This window comes from Canis lupus, chromosome 28 (genome assembly GCF_003254725.2).
Source record: "Canis lupus dingo isolate Sandy chromosome 28, ASM325472v2, whole genome shotgun sequence".
NCBI classification, from domain to species: Eukaryota; Metazoa; Chordata; class Mammalia; order Carnivora; family Canidae; genus Canis; species Canis lupus.
This window is the reverse complement of record NC_064270.1, coordinates 13,278,050-13,298,884: the sequence shown is the minus strand read 5'-3', so window position 1 is coordinate 13,298,884 and position 20,835 is coordinate 13,278,050. Positions and strand designations below refer to the sequence as shown.

General features: G+C 39.0%; 1 pseudogene; it reads left to right on the top strand.

Moving 5' to 3' along the window:
- Positions 1-20,069: 20,069 nt before the first annotated feature.
- Positions 20,070-20,441, top strand: LOC112672639 (40S ribosomal protein S25-like; annotated as a pseudogene).
- The last annotated feature ends 394 nt before the right edge of the window (positions 20,442-20,835 follow it).

The following is a 20,835-nucleotide window of genomic DNA, read 5'->3' as shown; positions in this document are numbered from 1 at the left end:
CTTCTTCTTTCTTTTTTCTTTTTTTAAGAGACAGAGGGGGAGCGGACGGAGGGGCAGAGGGAAAGGGAGAGAGAGAATCTTAAGCAGGCTCCACTCCCATCACGGAATCTGACATGGGACTTAATCTCAAGAACTTGAGATCCTGACCTGAGCCAAAATCCAGAGTTGGATGCTTAACCAACTGAGCCATCCAGACGCTCCATCAAACAATAGACTATTTAAAGACTACAGAAAATGACTACAAGTCCTGATTATTGTCTGAAATATTCTGTTGATAAGACCTTGTAAATCAAGGAAATATTATGTCAAAATTTGCAAAATAGGTGCCAGTGGCTTGGGAGAAAATCCTGAAGACAGTATGTAGCACTCTTGAAGAAGCACTTCAGACTTCCAGGGAAGATGGCAGAGTAGGATGACCCAAAGCTCACCTGTCCTACTGATACAACTCGATAACAACCCCATCAGTGTCAATAACCCGCAGAAAACGACCCAAAGACTGACACAACAAATTCTTCACAGCTAATCGCAGAGAAGGGTGCACATTGAAAACAGATCTTATTAAATAAATATCCAATATCATAGCAAAATACTCTTCAATTAAGAAGAAGAAGAAGGAGGAGGAGGAGGAGGAGGAGGAGGAGAGGAAGAAGAAGAAGGTGGTTATCACCAGGGGTCTTAATGGTAGAGGGTGCTACTGTGTAGAGAATATATCTATCAAGAATGGAATCAAAAACTATTTCTAAGATCAGGCTCTGAATATGAAAACATTTTAGGAATATTTTTACTATTTTATTGCCCTCAAATTTTCTTTCTTGTGCTTGCATATAAAATCTAGAAAAAAATAAAATTTAAAAATGTTTTTAATAATGTAACATTACAAATTCTAAGTAGTAAGAAAACATTGCCCCATAATTTAATTGGCAATGTTTTTCCTTTCTTAAGTGTATTATAGAATTGTTGGCATCTGAGAGTCAAACAAATTTATTATTATTATTAACTTGTGCCTTTTGTGTCTTGTTTAAGAAATATTTTCCTACCCATCAGTTGTAAATATAGCCTTTGATATTGTATTCTAAAAATGTTATAGTTTACTCTTTACATTAGCTTCCTGGTTCACTTAGACTAGATTTTTTTTGTATGGGATAAAGTAGTTATTTAGTTATTTTTCATCTGTCACCAAGTACCATTTATCAAAAAGCTATCATCCTTTCCCCATGGCTCTTCACTATCAGCTCTATCATAAGCCAAGGTTCCATTTATGAATGGGCTATTTTATTTCATTAGTTACATTGTCTGTCTCTGAATCAGTAAGATACATTTTTAATTATTAGGGATTTATAATTCCTTATATTTTGTATGGCAAGTCCCTCCATCTAGTTCTTCAGATCACCTTGTCAATTCTTCTCTCCTCCCAACATTTTCAGGATTTTGATTGAAATTTATCAGATCTGCACATCAATTTGGAGAGAACTGGCATCTTCCCAACACTGATCTTCCAGTCCACAACTATGATAAAGCCCTCCATTTAGTCAGGTCTTCTATAATGCTTTTCAGTGAAGTTTTATAATATTTTCCACCAAGGTCATAGATGTATTTTGTTAGGTTTACTCCTAAGTATGTCATATTTTTTATGCCATTGTAAATGAAATCATTTTTTAAATTTCATTTTATTTTTTGTTAAGATTTTATTTATTATTATGATAGACATAGAGAGAGAGAGAGAGAGAGAGAGAGAGAGGCAGAGACACAGGCAGAGGGAGAGGCAGGCTCCATGCCGGGAGCCCGACGCGGGACTCGATCCCAGGGCTCCAGGACCGCGCCCTGGGCCAAAGGCAAGCGCCAAACCGCTGAGCCACCCAGGGATCCCCTAAATTTCATTTTCTAACTGATTGTTGCTGATATATAAAAACTCAGCTGATTTTTAATACATTGGCTTTGTATCCAGAAACATTATTCATTTTAATTCCCATGTTTTGTGGTATATGTATCTTTTGCCTTTTTCTATGTTGATACATCCATATAGTCTGAAAATAGTGACTATTTCTTCCTTTTGTTTCTTTTTTCTTTTCTATGTCAGCTAAGTCCTCTAGTCCTATGTTAAATAGAAGTGATGGTAGTGGCAACCTTTGTCTTGTTCATGAAATTAAAGGGGATAGTTTGAATGTTTTACCATAAAATAAGATATTCAGCATGGTGTCGTGATAACCAGTTCCCAAGATTGCCCCCAGACAATCTCTATCTACGGATGTTCACAGCTCAATTCCTGAACAGGGCCTGTGTCATAGGATACTAAGGAAATGGCAGTTTGACTTATGCAGCCCTCTGGGAGAGTCAATGTGGCAGAGAGGCCTCCTGCCAGCAGCCAGCATCCATTTCCAGCTCTGTGAGTAAGCCACCTCAGAAGATTCTCCAGCCCCCATCCTGCCTTCAGATGACTGCCTTACTGACCAATATTCTTAGGATATTTATGAAACCCTAAGCTAGAGCCACCTGGCTAAGCTACTTCTAATTTCTGACCCACAGAAAGTGTGCAAGAACACCTCTTCTTTATCCATTAATTAGTTGGTGGACACTTGGACTTTTTCCATAATTTGGCTATTATAGATAATGCTACTATAAACATCAGGGTGCATGTATCCCTTTGAATTAGGATTGTTGTATCCTTTGGGTAAATACCTAGTAGTGGAATTGCTGGGTCTTAGGGTAGTTCTATTTTTAACTTTTTGAGGAACCTTCATACTGCTTTCCAGAGTAGCTGCCCAAGTTTGTATTCTCATCAGCTGTACAAGGGTGTTCCCCTTTTTCCATATCCTCGCCAACACTTGTTGTTTCTTGTGTTTTTTATTTTAGCCATTCTGACAGCTGTGAGGTGATATCTCATTATAGTTTTGATTTGCATTTCCCTGATGATGAATGATGTTGAGCCATCTTTTCATGTCTCTGTTGGACATCCGTATGTCTTCTTTGGAAAACTGTCTATTCATATCTCCTACCCATTTTTAATTGGATTATTTGGGGTTTTGGGTGTTAAGTTTTATAGGTTCTTTATATATTTTGGATACTGACCCTTTATCAGATATGTCATTTGCAAATATCTTCTTCCATTCCGTAGGTTACCGTTTGGTTTTGTGGATTGTTTCCTTTGCTGTACCTAAGCTTTTCATTTTGATGTAGTCCCAGTAGTTTTTTATTTTGTTTCTCTTGCCTCAGGAGACATAGCTATAAAGAAGTTGTATACTACCCAAAGCAATCTACACATTTAATGCAATCCCTATCAAAATACCACCAACATTTTTTCACAGAGCTGGTATAAACAATCCTAAAATTTGTATGGGACAACAAAAGACCCTGAATAGCCAAAGCAACCTTGAAAAAGAAGGACAAAGCTGGGGGCATCACAATTCCAGACTTCAGGTTATATTATAAAGCTGTAGTAACCAAAACAGTATGATACTGGCACAAAAATAGACACAGAGATCAATGGAACAGAATAGAAAACCCAAAAATGAATCTGCAACTATATGGTCAATTAATCTTTGACAAAGCAGGAAAGAACATCCAATGGGAAAGAGAATGTCTCTTTAACAAATGGTGTTGGAAAAACTGGACAGCAACATGCAAAAGAATGAAACCAGACCACTTTCTTACACCATACACAAAAATAAATTTAAAATAGATGAAAGACTTAAATATAAGGCCTGAAACCATAAAAATCCTAGAAGAAAACACAGGCAGTAACTTCTTTAACAACAGTCATTTTCTTTTCTTTTCTTTTCTTTTCTTTTCTTTTCTTTTCTTTTCTTTTCTTTTCTTTTCTTTTCTTTTCTTTTCTTTTTTCTTTTCTTTTCTTTTCTTTTCTTTTCCTTTCCTTTCCTTTCCTTTCCTTTCCTTTCCTTTCCTTTCCTTTCCTTTCCTTTCCTTTCCTTTCCTTTCCTTCCCTTCCCTTCCCTTCCCTTCCCTTCCCTTCCCTTCCCTTTCCTTCTCTCTGTCTCTCTGTTTCTCTCCCTTTCTTTCTTTCCTTCTTTCTTCTGACAAAGTCTTTGTGGGGTATACAATTGGGAAGATATCCGAAACTTGGTTCTACAGGGGAGAGGCCAACTTTCAACTGCCTGCTCCTTCTGAGGCCCAAGTCCTAGGCCAAAGAAGGGCTGGCATCCCAACTTTGGGCTGTGGAGTCATCACCTCAGTGCACGCTGGATTATTGAGACAGCCAAGCTAAGACAAGACAGGTCCTTGCAGCCTAGGCTGGAGCATATCCTGGTTCTCAGGACTTACCGTTAACTATACCAGGCTTTCAGCTGGTGGTACTGGGTCTTGCTGATACAAGTGGTACTTGGGTAATTTTGGTACAGTCTAGGCCTTTTCCTAGGATTCATGTCTGGCCCCTTGCTCATGTGGGAGCAGTCCGAGCAGCTGGCCCTCAAGAGGTCCTTACTATCTTGCTGACTCATAGAATTCATTTATTAAAGATATTTTAAATATGTATATAATTATAAAGATGTATTTTTAAATTTTATTTTATTTTTTTTTAAAGTAGGTTCCACACTCAGAGTGGAGCCCAACTCAGGGCTTGAACTCACAACCCTGAGATCAAGACCTGAAGTGAGATCAAGAGTTGGATGCTTAACTGACTGAGCCACCTAGGTGCCCCTTTTAAAAATATTTTATCTTGCATATTTATAGGCTTTCACTGTAGTTGTTCAGGGTATTAGTCTGCCTTACTAACAGAAATGGAAGTTCTAGATCAAGCTTTTTAATGGTTTAATTATTCAAATTTTTCATTCTTGTATTTGTGTCTGCTTATCATTCCTTTAATTTTAGAATAGATTTTATTTTTTATTTTTATTTTTTAAAAGATTTTACTTATTATTTGACAAAGAGAGAGCACAAGCAGGGGGAGTAGCAGAGGTACAAGGAGAAGCAGACTTCCCATCAAGGAGTGATTCGGCTTTGGGGCTCAATCCCAGGGCCCTGGAGTCATGACCTGGGCCCAAGGTGGACACTTAACCAACTGAACCACCCAGGTGTCCCTAGATTTTATTTTTTAGAACAGTTTTAGATTTACAGAAAAAGTCCAAAGATAATATGGAGAATTCTTATACACTCCATACTCAGGTTCCCCTAATATCATTTTTCATTAGTACAGTACATTTGTTACAATTAGCCAATCAATACTGATATTTACTATTAACTAAAGTCCATGTTTTATTCAGATTTCCTTAATTTTTACCTAATATCCCTTTTCTTTTCCACTATCCCATCCAGGATACCACATTACATTTAGTCTTCATGCCTCCTTAGGTTCTTCCTGGCTGAAATAGTTTCTCAGACTTTCCTGGTTTTTGATGACCTTGACAGTTTTAAGAAGTAGTAGTCAAGTATTTTGTAAGATGCCCCTTGGTTCCAATTTGTCTGATGTTTTTCTGATGATTATATTAGAGATAAGGGTTTGAAGGAGGAAGACCACAGAGGATGAAGTGCCATTTTCATCACATATTAAGAACACATACACTGTCAACATGACTATCACTGTTGATGTTGACCTTGATCACTTGACTGAGGTACTGTTTGTTAGTAGTATTCATGTTCAATTGTAAGGTTGTTCTTCATCACCTGCCCCACATTTCCATGCTGTAATCTTTGGAAAGAAATCACTATTTGCAGTCTGCACTTAAGGAATGGGGAGTTTTCATCTACTTCTTGAAGGTGGAATAGTTATATAAATTATATGGAAATCTTCTACAAGGGGGATGGGATTTATTTATTTATGTATTTATTTGTTCATTCATTCAATCAATTTTTATTTATATCAGCAAGGACTGTTAGATATGAATTTTATACCTTGGGTTATAAAGTCATTATTGCTTTATTTATTTTTCTGCTCAAGTTGTTTCACATTTGGCTGCTGGGAGCTCTTTCATTTGGCTCTTGTGTCCCTTTGACATACATCCATCATTGTGGATTTGTTGTTATTGTTTGCTTGTTTGTTTTGAGCACTGTCTTACTTCCCATAACTACAAGAAGCTGCAGGCTTATCTTGTGTACTTTCTGTCCCAGTCTTAAAACAACCGTTAAAAAAAGAAAAGGAAAAAAAAAAAGAACAGCCATTTCTTTTTCCAAGGATCCCTTGGTGGTTTTAGGTGCCCCCTAATTTATATTTTTCTACTGACATATCAGGGTATCAGTGTCTGTATCCTTTTCTCAAACAAGATAACAGCCTTAGAGTGTTTTTATTTCCCTTGCTACCTCACCCATCTAAATGTGACTATCTTGGTTGCTTTTTTTCTTAATATTTTATTTATTTATTAATGAGAGACACACACAGAGAGAGAGGCAGAGACACAGGCAGAGGAAGAAGCAGGCTCCATGTAGGGAGCCCAACATGGGACTTGATCCCGGGACTCCAGGATCGCGCCCTGGGCTGAAGGCAGCGCTAAACCTCTGAGCCACCTGGGCTGCCCTCTTGGCTGCTTTTTATCTTTGCAAATCACCCTAACATTTCTCATGGAAGAGTGATGTTCTTTCTTGTTTCTTCATGCTGATATGGATTTAGTCTCTCTCCCCACTCCTCGTCACTTCATGAGATTTTTAAGTGTCAACCTTGCTTCTTGCAGAATAAGTTGAGACTCGAGATACATCTTTAGGTAAGTACTGTTACCTCTCAGTAGACTACATGTCCACCTTTTGTCTTGGTCTTATACACTAGGCTAGGGTATTTATCCTTTTTGTCTTCTTCATTTACCAGTAGGATTGTCACTCACCTGGATACTGTGAGAAAATTTGTGAACACATTCCAAGAGGTGATGATTTTTTTGTTTTGTTTTATCATTATGACTTCTGTTCATTTCAGGCCATATTCTGTAACTGATATTTCTATATACATTTGTCTATATTCATACAAAGACTTACTGGAATCTATTGTGCAACCAATAATTTTGGTTGCCTTTTTCCTCATACATGAGTTTGAATTGTCCCAGAGGGCTATGCAAGCATGGATGGCTGATGCTATCATCACATCTGATGTCTCGATATCCTCCAGTACCCCTAGTCATCTTGACCCAAGTATGAAAAAGTCCGTTCTCCCTTTAGTTCAGCCAAGACGAGATCCTTGCTTTTCCTTTTCCTGCATCTCAACTTTGAGATTTACCCCCAAAGCCCTTTTTTAATCTTCCCACTAAAGTGTGATTTAACAGTTACCCCCCTTTTTTTTTTACAGTTACCCATTCAACCATCCTCTGGATTGTTGGGATTTCAGATCTTGTACCTGTGACCTGCTTTATGAAGGTGGCCAAAACACATGTGGGCCAGTCATTTTGAGGAGCTTTTCTAGGATCTATGTCCTTTAGCTATTTTGCGACTTCTCATTTGCACCTACAGATTCTTGAGAAGGTCCAAGCATCCTCACAAAAGACCCTTATGAATTCATATGCAGAATCTGTAGAAAAAGAGATCAAGAAAGAGGTGGGGTGATGTAAGGACTACTCTTTTTAAGTTGAGATTTCCTTACATAGGCATGTTCAAGCAGTAATATTCATATTCAGTATTGGGCTCACAAATGAAACTTGAGACAGGGAATTTTGACAAGGACAGAAGAAAACAGTGTTAGAAAGTGTGAGAAGTAGCACTAGTGTTAAGAGGGCCAATAACAGGGGATCCCTGAGTGGCGCAGCGGTTTGGCGCCTGCCTTTGGCCCAGGGCGCGATCCTGGAGACCCGGGATGGAATCCCACGTCGGGCTCCCGGTGCATGGAGCCTGCTTCTCCCTCTGCCTATGTCTCTACCTCTCTCTCTGTGTGTGTGTGTGTGGCTATCATAAAAAAAAAAGAGGGCCAATAACAAATCTACTACGACTATAAAAAGGCAATTTAATGATTTCATTGAGGACCAAATGAGAAGAGACAGCAATTGCCTTAGGAAGGACTTAGGTCTAAAAGTTATTGGATCCTGGAATTAATTTTCAGAAAGTGGTGGAATCCTCTCTGGAGATATTTAAGGAGAGAACAGGCTGCTCTGCTTTCAGATTGCTTGAAGGTAATTCATTCATTCATTCAACATGTATTTAATGAGTGCCTGTGTTATGCTAGAAATGGTCTATGGACAGGGATACAGTTGTAAAGAAAACAGAGACCAACTCATGTCATGGAACTTCTATTACAGAGGTGGAGGAGGAGATAGATAATGGACAAATGGCAAAATAATTTCAGATGATACATGCTATGACACAAGGTAATTAATAGGAAATTACCAGAAGCCTATTTATTTATTAAGATTTATTTATTTATTTATTATTTATTTATTTATTTATTTATTTATTTATTTATTTATTTTAGAGAGAGAGAATGCATATGCACACTCATGCACACAAGTGGGGAAAGAGCAGAGGGAGAGGAAGAGAGAGAGAATCTCAAGCAGGCTCCCTGCTGAGCACAGAGCTCTACTTGGAGCTCTATCCCAGGACTCTGACATCACAATCTCGGCTGAAATCAAGAGTTGGATACTTAACTGACGGAGCCACCCAGGTGCCCCAAAAGGCATATTTGGATGGTGTGGTCATAGAAGGCATTTCAGAGAAGGCGATTTATGAAATGAGATCTGAAAGATAAGAAGGGGCCATCTGGCATAAATCAGGGAAGAGCATTCCAGTGAAAGAGTTAGGAACAGGTTAGGCAGGTGTACAGAGCACAAGGAAGACCTGTATGGTTGAACCATAGTAAGCAAAAAGGGCAGAATAGTTTGAGATGAGGTCATAGAGGTAGAAAAAACTAAATCAGAAAGGGCTTTCAAAGTGATTGGATTTTATTTGAAGGGCAATGGGAAGTCAGGGAAGTATCATGTATGGCTTATATTGAAGGAAAATGTATTCTGGTTGTTGTGTGAAAAATGGACTCAAGGGGTGTAGAATAGAAGCAGAGAGAACAATTTAGGAGGCTACTGTGGTAGTCCAGGTGAGAGATGATGGGGTTTGACCAAGGATGGTCCAGCGGACATAAAGAGAAACGGACAGATCAGAAGACTTTTTCTCAGTACTTTGGTTCCATGATTTTTCCAAAGGAGTTGTATTTCTATTATTTCCAAAAGAAAAATAATGCAGACATGCAAGACGTATATGAACATTTTACTTTTATTGCCTGTGATTTCACAATGGTATGTACTCTTACATTGTTTGGGGATAGGAAAGGCCTTCTTTGAAATGAAAGCACTGATAAAATCGGTGTCACAGTAGTGTTATGGAATGATCTCAATGGAGATGTATTGTCTGTTTTGTACATTTAAAATGGCTCTTTTCCTCTTGCCAGTTGCCTGAAATCACACCATGCTTATTGGATATGAAGCTAAAAAGAGAAGTTATGATACATTATGCAGAACCTGGTATGATAGGCTAAGGACAACATTTTATTTTGTAGGGGGAGTCACTGAAGTTTTGTTTTGTTTTGCTTTTTTGAACAGAGGAATAATATGACTAAAAACTTTTATAAAAATGTTCATTTGGGTAAAAAAAATGTTTCTGGGGAGAGATCCTAAAGATAGGAGAATCACTTATAAAACCCTTGCAATTATTACCTTGGAAAGGAAGAGACTGATGAGATGAGAAACATCTTGGAGGCTGACTCAATCAACTGAATTTACAGGTGGAACTGATTGGAGTAAGCGGACTAGAAGTTGTCAGAGATTGTTCATTGGTTCTGAGATTTTTGCATCTGAATGATGAGGATGCTGTTAAGAGAAAGAGTACAAAAAAGGAGATAGTTTGGGGCAAGAGGAAAGAGAATAGATCTATTTCACAAAAATGTGAATGTGATTAACACTACTAAGCTATATCCTTAAAAATAGTTAAGATGGGGGCATCTGGGTGGCTCAAGTTGGTGGAGTGTCTGCCTTTGGCTCAGGTCATGATCCCAGGGTCCTGGGAATGAGCTGTGTATCAGGCTCCCTGCTCAGTAGTGAGCCTGCTTCTCCCTCTCCCTTTGTCCCCCCCCCCCACTCTACTTGTGCTCTCTTGTGAGTATGCTCTCTCTATCTCAAATAAATAAATCTTTTTTTTTAAAGTTAAGATAGTAAATATTGTGTTATATATTTTTTACCACAATAAAAAAATGAAAATAAGATAAAGTTTAAAATAAAGGCAAGCTATTCTGTGTCAGCAACAGCAATCTGCTAAAGGACATGCTGTAGGGGGATCCCTGGGTGGCTCAGAGGTTTGGCGCCTGCCTTTAGCCCAGGGGCGGTCCTGGAGTCCTGAGATCGAGTCCTGGGATCGAGTCCCGCGTCGGGCTCCCGGCATGGAGCCTGTGTCTCTGCCTCTCTCTTTCTCGCTCTGTGTCTATCATGAATAAATAAATAAATAAATAAATCTTTTAAAAAATAAAAAAGGAAATAAAGGAAATGCTGTAAAAGGCAAAACTATGGAGACGAGTATACGTGATTGCTAGAGGTTGGTGGGAAGGAGGGGAGGGATGAACAGGTGGAGCACAGAGATTTGGGGGCCGGTGAAACTACTCTGCACAATGCCATAATGATAAACACGTATCATTATATGTTTGTGCAAATCCATAGACTATTCAGCACCTAGAATAAACCCTAATGTAAACTATGGACTTCAGGTGATTTTGATGTGTCAGTGTAGGCTCTTGATTGTAACAAATGTACCACTCTGCTGGGAGATGTTGATAATGGGAGGAGCTGCGCATGTGTGGGGACAGGGGTATATGGAAATTTTCTGTATTTTGCTTGTAATTTTGCTGTGAACCTAAAACTGCTCTGGAAAAATAAAGTATTTTTGAAAAAAATTCATTCAAAAAAGCTAGATGACATCCTATTCTGGTATTAGAAGTAGGCATGGGCAGAGGTGGACTTCCCATGCTAAATTAGAGCTTCCCATGCTAAGTTAGAGCCCAGTTCAACTGCCATGTTTTTGTAAAATTTTCAGAAGAGAAGGCTTTTTTGTACTTTTTTTCTTAAAGAGGGCTCCCCACATTGCATAAGGACCCATAAAATCTGGATGGAAGAGATCCTGACCCATTTTACTCTTCAGACCTGAGTGTTCATTTTTATAATTAGCTGAAGGATACCTTCTCTAGAAAAGGGGGTTTGCATTCTAATTAGTGAAACAACTTCAATAACATTAAACAAACATTTACTCTTTTTTAGTTTAAGCTAAAACGTTAAGAATTTCTAAACATTTATGCTCCCAATATACTTGGAGTCTCTCCCAATTATAAGAGTGTGGTTATCTCGTTATCCCTACATTGAATGTTCTTATTTTACCTTTGGTATGTGTCACTTTCTCTTTTATGTTTATTTCTTTTTTTTTAATTAATTAATTTTTAAAAGTAGGTTCCATACCCAGCATGAAACCCAGTGCTGGCTTGAACTCCTGACCCTGAGATCAAGACCTGAGCTGAGATCAAGAGTCAGGCACTTAACTGACCGAACCACCCAATCAGATGCCCTGATTTTTTTGGGGGGGGGGTTAATTTCCCTCCTTTTCAACTTTTCTTTATATTAAGGCATCATCGGTGGTATTTTTTGCTGTGATGTTCCTGGTTGTTTAATCTTTGTGGAATTTTTCTTTTATTTCTAATTCTTCCACGGGTTTTATCACTTTATTTCTGAGTTTTTCTGTTTTTGGTTTCTATTATTCTTTTATGTCTTATATTATTTTTAAATGGTTTTCTTTTGTTTTGAAGTGGAGTTTAACAGTTGTAGTCTTTCTGGTGTGCTTACATTATCTGTAGAAATGTTATTCTGCTTCTTATTTTCCTTTCCAAGGGAATACCTTCTTTTATTAGATTTAACCTTGATACTTTCCTGTTATTAATTTTTTTAAAGGTTGATTTATTTATTTTTAGAAATAGAATGTGTGCATGGGGCATTTGAGCTGGGGGAAGGGCAGAGGAAGAGAGAATCTCAAGCAGACTCCATGCTGAGCAAGGAGCCCGATGGGGGCTCAATCTCATAACCATGAGACCGGAGACCATGACCTGAGCTGAAATCAAGAGTCAGATGCCTAACCAACTGAACGACCCAGGTGCCCCTCTCTTGTTTATTTTTATGTGCTGTTTGATTTCCTAAAATTTTAGGAGATACAAGTATAGTTTAAAAGTATGGTGGCTTGCTGACTGCAGCTTCCTGACATCATTCCCTCCCCCAGTTGGTCTGGACCTTCCCTTCCTTGAGTCTGTTATCCTAGTCTTGCTTAAATTTTATTCTACCCTCAGAAGTTTTTCTAAGTGTGTGGCCATGTCTTGGAATGGAAACCTGGTTGGTCAGTTAGATTGCTCTAACCACTTCAGATTTTACTTTGGGTCCCATGCACTCATCCACTAATAGGATTAGGCCAAATTCTCAATTCAATCTCCTGTTCTCAAATTGACTCACCTCCCTTTCCTCTTGGCTATTTTGGGGTTTTCCATTTTGGGGTGTCTATCAGATGTCTTGGTGCTTTCTCACACAGATGCTGAAATTATGCAAATATTGTGACTATTGTTAATTTGCTCTCCCCTGCTTGGCTTTCATGGAGGTACCTTGTCACCTAGCTTTGCAAAATGTAGTCCATGGATTTTGGTTTTGCCTTCTGTTGCTCTCAGTTTTTATGTGGGGATTTAGCGAGATTAAATAACTATGTTGTCATCACTGCTACTTATCTAATATCTATATTTGATTTTTGAGAAGATGTACAAAATGAGACATTCCAATTATTTTTTTAAAAATTTAGAGATATATAAAATAAAAAGAGAATGCTCTCCCCCAGTCCCATTCTCTGGAGGTATTTACTGTTACGAGGTATATATCCTTCCAAACATTTTTCTCTCCCATCACCATATGTTTATATGTATTTCCCCCCACTGCTTTACAGTCTACATTTTTAAAAAATATTTTATTTATTTACTCATGAGAGATACAGAGAGAGAAAGGCAGAGACACAGGCAGAGGGAGAAGCAGGCTCCATGCAGGGAGCCCGATGTGGGACTCAATCCTGGGTCTCCAGGATCACACCCTGGGCCAAAGGCAGGTGCTAAACCGCTGAGCCACCCAGGGATCCCCTACAGTCTACATTTTTATTGCAATTTGGTTTTTCCACTTAATGATATGTTGGAGACATCTTTAAGAACTAATAGAGTCTGATCGTTTTGTTATTGATCACCATTACCAGGTGGATAGTTCTCTCAGGAAGGATACAAACTGCTTTTGGTTGCCTTGAAAATAAACATTTAAGGAGTGTTAAGACCTATCACAAAGTAATTGATAGTACCTGTCTGTAGTTTGACAAAGCTGGGCGCTCAGGGCCCCAGGGTGAATGCCCCCTCCATGAGCTTTTACTGCTTTTCTCTAAGAAAATTCTGTTTGGTCGAATAGTCTAGGCTAGAGTAATCCTCTGAGCTGGACTTCCTCAATGCTATTTTTTTTTTTTTTCTCTAACTGGGTATGAGCTTTAGTGGGCCAAAGAAGAAGGAGGCTATTGAGTCCACTTGTGAAATAATATGCATGGCGACCAGAGTAATCACAGAGTGAGGCTCTGGGCCCAACACTACCACCACTCAAGTATCATTGAGCAAGTCCTTTCACTTTTCTGTGCTTCAAGACAGATTTTCTCTATCTAGAAAATTATTTCAGTTAGTGCATTATAATTTAATTTCTAAAAAGAAAGAAACTCGTACTTTCCAATTCTGTTGGGTCAGCATCACACCTTTTTACCCTACACTCTGCCTCTTCAAACATGTGTGCGATCTCCATGGTCTCTGAGAGCTTTTCAATTTGTAGTGGGACTAAGTAATTCTTAGGCCCCCCGCCTGTTTTATTGAGATATAATTGATATAAACATTGTTTACATTTAAGGCACACCAGGTGATTTGATTTGTGATTATTTTTCCTTTTGAGAATATTTGTCCTTAATTTGCATTTAAAATCAGTTTATTTAAATATTTTAGTTACAAGTTCTAAATGGTGAAGACAGAGTAGATGCTGCAGGCACTCAGTATCAGTTCCCAAACCCCGCTCCCTGAGGACTTGCTTCTCTGCTCAAGATCCAAACCAGCACTAAGTGGCTCCTGGTGTCAAGTGGCCACAGCCTCAGGCCTGGATGCTGCTAGATACAAAGCAATGTAGCCCAGCAGCTTTCGTGACAAGCTGTGTATATTTAAACTTGCTCCAGGCAATTCTAATGATTGTACCTGGACCCAAGGGGCAATACCAACTCAGAGGTGTGTTAGCATCTTGGGACTGATTTCCACCACAGTCCATCCTCCCTGAGACCTGTATTCTGCAGAGGAAGCGCTAAGGCCCCACTCCCGAAGGGCTATATATATACACATATATCTTGTCATGTGAGCTAGGGGTTAAAGTGAAGACCCCTGTGCTCCACATCAGGATCCTGCCGAGTAGCCTAGGAAACTGCACTTTTTATATATGCTCCTGATTATCCTATTGCTCACCAAAGTCTGAAAACTCATGCTCAGGTAAGTTCCATCTATATCATTCTAACAGCTAGAGAGAAGGGGGCGAAGGGAATTAGAGGGGCACCTGGGTGGCTCAGTCGGTTGAGCATCTGTCTTTGGCTCAGGTTGTGATCCTGGGGTCCTGGAATTGAGCCCCACGTTGGGCTCCCTGCTCTTTAGGGAGCCTGCTTCTCCCTTTCCCTCTGCCACTCCCTCTGCTTGTGCTTGCTCTCTCTCTGTCAAATAAATGAGTAAAATCTTTTTTTAAAAAATATTATTTATTTATTTATTAGAGAGAGAGATAGAGAGAGAGAGAGAGAGAGAGAGAAGCAGGCTCCATGCTGGGAGCCTGACGTGGGACTTGATCCTGGGTTTCCAGGATCACACCCTGGGCTGAAGGCGGCGCTAAACCTCTAAGCCACTGGGGCTGCCCTAAATTAGTAAAATCTTAGGAAGAAAGGAAGAAAGGAAGGAAGGAAGGAAGGAAGGAAGGAAGGAAGGAAGGAAGAAAGAAAGAAAGAAAGAAAGAAAGAAAGAAAGAAAGAAAGAAAGAAAGAAAGAAGAAAGAAAGAAAGAAAGAAAGAAAGAAAGAAAGAAAGAAGAAAGAAAGAAAGAAAGAAGAAAGAAAAGGAATTAGGATAGATGAATATAGTTATTGTGTCTACCTGTGCCAGTTCTGGGGTGGGAAGCACACTTCCCCTACTGTACTTTCTTCACAGGTTCTTAGAGACAAGGCCAGCAGTTCTCTTTAAAACAGCGCTTTGGGATGTGGAAAAACCATGAACATGGAGAGTCATTAGATGACACAGGTGCTTAAGACAAGTTCTAGAGATCAAGGTGGCAGGTTACTGCTACTATTAATAAATTATATTTATTAAATACCATGTACCAGGCAGGTTGCTAAGGACTTTAATCTCATTGGAATTTTATAACAGATGTCAGAGGCAGGTATGACCACCTCCTATTATAAATAAAGGTTCAGAAAGGTTAGATTACCTTTTTAAATGTCCCATCATTGATGACTTGTTAAATGAGGAATCAAACTCAGTTCTGAATGATGCCAAAAATAGCCAGATCGCCCCTGTTCCCTAACTGGGATGATTGGTACATAAAAGGAAGACAGTGGGGGGCTGGTGCTAGGGAACTATGAATCTGCGGAGTCAGAGTTTTTGCCAAAATTGGGCAAGAGAAAATGCCAAACAGAGGTCTGCTTAGTAAGCGTCTAAAAGATACAGATGAGTTTACTCATTAAACAGTGCTCTTATTTCTTAGAGAAATCACTGGCATGGAATAGATTCTCACCATTTGCTGTTATTGAACTGAAAAATAGAAGTGCTATTTGCAGAGTCCTGCAAGAACTGATTCCTCTTAGACTATTTTTTCTCTTCCAAATTTTGTGTAGACGAACCACCACTGATCTTCAGGAGAGCTTTTTAAAGACAGATGACTGGACCCTTCCTCAAATTTATGAGTCAGAGTTTCTCTGGGTAGGATTGAATCTGGGAATTGGAATCTTTTAAAGTGTTCCCCCTGGTGATTCTGTTGGGCAGCCAGCTTTGAGAACTATTGAATTAAATGATCCAAAATGAGATACTCGGGTTAGGGAATGACTTTCTTTACTGCAATGGATCTTATTTGAGGTGCTAGGGAAGTTCTGTCTGGCAGAAAGAACTGGCTTCCTTTCTTAACCTCTCCCACTTCCTAATCCCTTGTGCCCCCACCCTGTACTTTCTCTTCCCTGTCCCCGGATTTTTCTACCCTAAACTAGCTGGAAAGTGACACTGAGAACAGCAGCGCCACATGGTGGAGAAAAATAATCTAGTGCTACAAAAAGTGCAGGTCGCTGTCGTAAAAAAAAAAAAAAAAAAAAAAAAAAAAAAAAAATCGCTAGGGCTGCAATTGCCACTTTGTCCTGCAGAGTGCACCACTTCCTTATGTTTTTAGGTGAGGAAGTTTCTTTCCCTTACCTGTGGGTGGATCTCAGTAAACATCCCCTAGAAGGCATGGAGTGGAACATCCTTGCCAGATCAGAAATCAAAACCCTCCATGCTGTGAAACTAGAATAAACTTGGGAGACACTCAGTGCACAGGCATGCACAGGCCTTCTGCTGAGGTTAAAAGTCAACCTCAATGACAGTCTTGGTAGGGATGAGACTATGGTAATCCCCAAGTCAATGTGTGACTTTATAAGAACTGTCTGGGTGCCTGAGCGGCTCAGTCGGTTGAGCATCTGTCTTCCACTCAGGTCATGATCCCAGGGTCCTGGGATGGAGCCCCATGTCAGGCTCCCTGCTCAGAGGAGAACCTGCTTCTCCCTCTGCCCCTCCCCCTACTCGTGCTCTTTCTTTCTCTCTCTCTCAAATAAATAAATAAAATATTTTAAAAATATATAAGAACATGTATATGTGGGGTAGTACCTGATATAAGATATGTCTCGTAGTTATATTTTAAAATGGTACATATAAGTCAGGCATTAATAGATCAAGCCTCTTGTTAGGTGATATTTCCACCCAATGACACATGGGTTTATATTGGTGGAACAGGTTGGATCACTGATCATGCATCTTTTGACTGATTCTTACCAGGCTAAGTCTCTTTCTGTCTGTCTCTTTCTTTCACACACATACACTCACATTTTTCTGATACTTATATTCAGACATGTTTTTCCAAGGCTTAGTCATGTTTAGTGACATCTAGCTACATTAATACCATAAGAAAAAGATGTGCTAAAGTTTATATAAATCCACCAGTCTACCTGATTGCATTACCTGCTTGTTTTCTAATAGCTGTACATAGGCTACAGAGTTCAGAGGTAACTCTAGAAGTCTTCAGACCTCTGCAGATTTGCATAAGATTTCCTGGTAGATGGTGGCATGACTTTGTTTCTCTATGACTGAGTCTTCAGCCTCTAGGTTTTCTCAACCAAGGGTTTCTAAAGTTATCCTGGTAGCCAGGATAGCATGGCTTAGTGTAATGGTTTCCTCATAGTTTTGTTTGCTCTGACAGTTTGCTGTCTTCCTACCTAGAATGTAAGCCTTTGACTGCAGGCTCAAAGCCTAGATCTCTGATATCCCTCAAATTCTCGCTTCACACATTGTTAGACGTGCTCTACTTGCTCAATATAAATGTTTAGGTTGGATGATGAGGAAAGGTGTGTTGACAGAGCAAGAAGTAAAGGAGAACCAGGAGAAAGAGAGAAAGAGAAAAGTAATGTTTCTAAAAGACTGACTTAACTGGCCAGTGAAAGGAAGTAGTTGAGGAAAAGAAAAATGGAAATAAAGAGGAAATTAGAGTCTAGTTGTTGATTTTTTTTTAAGTGAAAATGGGATTATAAATGATAGTAATTTATACTATACTATACATACCATGAGAAGATGTTCATGGTCAGTATAGGGAGAAGTAAGACTTCCTCACCAGTTGAAGACCACGTGGAACGGTACAAGGAATATCCTGTAAAAGAAAGTTGTAATTTCCAGGATGGGTTCAGATTGGTGGATGAGTCTGCAGATTTAATAGGCCACATTTAAAATTCTTCCTGAATGTTACAATCAAATATTGAATACCAAAATCATTTTAATCTTGCTTTATTATTTTGTAAAGTTGAGCCGGTTTAGGGCGCCTGGGTGGCTCAGTTGGTTAAGGGGCCAACTCTTGATTTCAGCTCAGGTCATGATCTCAGGGTCCTGGGATGGAGCCCCGGGTCATCTGGCTCCCCATCAGTGGGGAGTCTTCTTGTCCCTCTGCCCCTCTCCCTGCTAGTGCTCTCTCTCTCTTTCAAATAAATAAAATCTTAAAAACAAAAACAAAAAACAGTTGAGCTAGGTTAGTGTCCACTAAGATTTGAAAGATTTCTGCTTTTGCTTTAGCTTCTTAAATATAGCGAATGAAAGAGAAATACCTTGGGGCACTTGGCTGGGTCAGTCAGTACAGCAAATAATTCTGGATCTTAGGGTCTTGAGTTCAAGCCCAATGTTGGGCATAAAGCTTAAAAAAAGAAAAGAAAAGAAAAACAGACAGCCTCAAATGACAAGTAGTCTTGCTGACACTCTCACCCGTGAATTACATTTTCCAGAGAACCTTATTCTATTTTAATACTTAATAGATATTTGGAATTTAGAAAGCATTAAGATTTATCAAAATATCAGCATACTTGGAAAATTGTTGCTTTATTTCTTTTTTTTTTCCTTGCTTTTTAATTGCATGTATACCTTATAGAGTACATCTGGAGTGTTCTAAAGCAAAACTCAGAATTTTATTACTTTATTCATATCTATTTCTTGTTTAAATAATTGTTTTTTTCTGTCTCTGAAGTGATTATTTTGGTAGCTTTTTATATTGTTTGAGGGAAGAGTGATCCATTGATTTTAGTGGTATAAATGTGAAGACTGAGATCTGAATCAGTGATTTGGTCACAGTTGTAAAGAAAAATAAATAAGTCTAAAACCAGTAAAATCTTAGAATACAGAATACAGGGTAATTGGGTTTCTGATTAACTATGGGTTGATGAAAAGACACTTTTTGTTTGAAATATCTCTAAATTGCCTCGGGGTATTTTCTTGCTTTAATAAGTAGTCTAATGAACATAATTAAATCTTCTCTTACTGATTCAGCATCCTGCAATACCTCAGGATCATTACTCTGAACATAATTTATAATTCTATACTGAATTGTAGCTACAGAAGGAATAAAAGTTTAAGATGACTCCCGGATATTGCTATACTTGAAAAAAATAAATCTCTATGAGCTGTGCAAATCACTGTATGTCCATTCACCTTATGTAAGTAAATCCATGTTACCTGTTGCAAAATAATAGACTATTCAATCCAGAGGAGACTTTTGAGATTATGAAATTCGATGCCATTATTTAAGAAATGAGAAAGCTAAGACCCAGAAAATAGCAAAGAGGATTAGTACAGCTAGACTACAATCAATGTCACTTGATTGCAAATCCAGTGGCCCTTTGACTTCACCATTCAAACGATTTGTGATTCCTGTCATTTGATTCCCTTGCTCCTAAAAGTGCAGAGTCCAGTCTCAAAATTGGTTATTTAGGAGTTTTGGTTAAATGAATGCAAGCTCCACTAACATGGTAGCTCCTTAGGGGCAGAGAATTTTGTCTGTTTTGTTCACTTATGTATTCTCAACATCTCGAACAACAGTACCTGTCCCTGAGAAGGCCTTCGATAAATGTTTGAAGGATTAAAGAATGAAATGAAATTGCAATGTTTATTCTACAGAAGATAACTTGATTTCAAATTCTTTCTTCATCTACTCAGCATCACTAAGACTGGTGGTAGGAAGCTTACAGATTAATTACTGAGTTATAATGCGAAAATGAAAGGAAAAGATAAATATTGTCAAACTGTCATGGTATGACATTGTAAACTTTTGTCTCACTTTGTTTCTCAGTTTTAAACAGCCAGCATGGGAGAAGTAAGTAGCCAGATGTTAAATTGTAAAAACACTTTTCAGATAGTCAAATTAGTTAACAAAGTAGAAGACATCACAACTCAGCTCTGCAAAGCTGTTTGTTAAATGGGAATTCTATATTATAATTCAACACATCTCTCAAGACAAACAAAGCCATCCCAACTAGAGAGAAGAGTCCTTTTCCCTCCAGCATCTTAGTGAGGCCATGGGGGGTAGCAGCTGCTCTCTCTTCACCATGCAGCCCAAGAAGAAGAGAGATGCCAGAAAGTCAGCCAAGAAAGACAAAGACCTAGTGAACAAATCCGGGGGGAAGGCCAAAAAGAAATGGTCTAAAAGCAAAGTTCTTGTTTGACAAAGCGACATATGACAAATTTTGCAAGGAAGTTCCCAACTCTAAGCTTATAAGCCTGGCTGTTGTCTCAGAGATGGGAGATTCATGGTCCCCCAGCCACGGCAGCCCTTCAGAAGCTCTTTAGTAAAAGGACTTCTTAAACTGGTTTCAAAGCACAGACTTCCAGTCATTTATGCCAGAAACACCAAACCTGGAGATATCCTAGCTCCTGGTGAAGAGGCATGAACAGATCCCATACCAACTGCACATTTTGAAAAAAAAAACTTTATTTTGTTTTTAAAAAGGAACTAGGGGGATCCCTGGGTGGTGCAGCGGTTTAGCGCCTGCCTTTGGCCCAGGGCGCGATCCTGGAGACCCGGGATCGAATCCCACGTCGGGCTCCCGGTGCATGGAGCCTGCTTCTCCCTCTGCCTGTGTCTCTGCCTCTCTCTCTCTCTCTCTGTGACTATCATAAATAAATAAAAATTAAAAAAATAAAAATAAAAAAGGAACTAGGGAAAAGAGAACATTCATGGACACCAAATCCTGTGCTTATTAACAGATCTGCCCTTGACTCTCAAAATTGGTGGTATGCTTAAATCTTCTGATAAGTGCGTCAGTGTAAGTGTATTAAGAAATA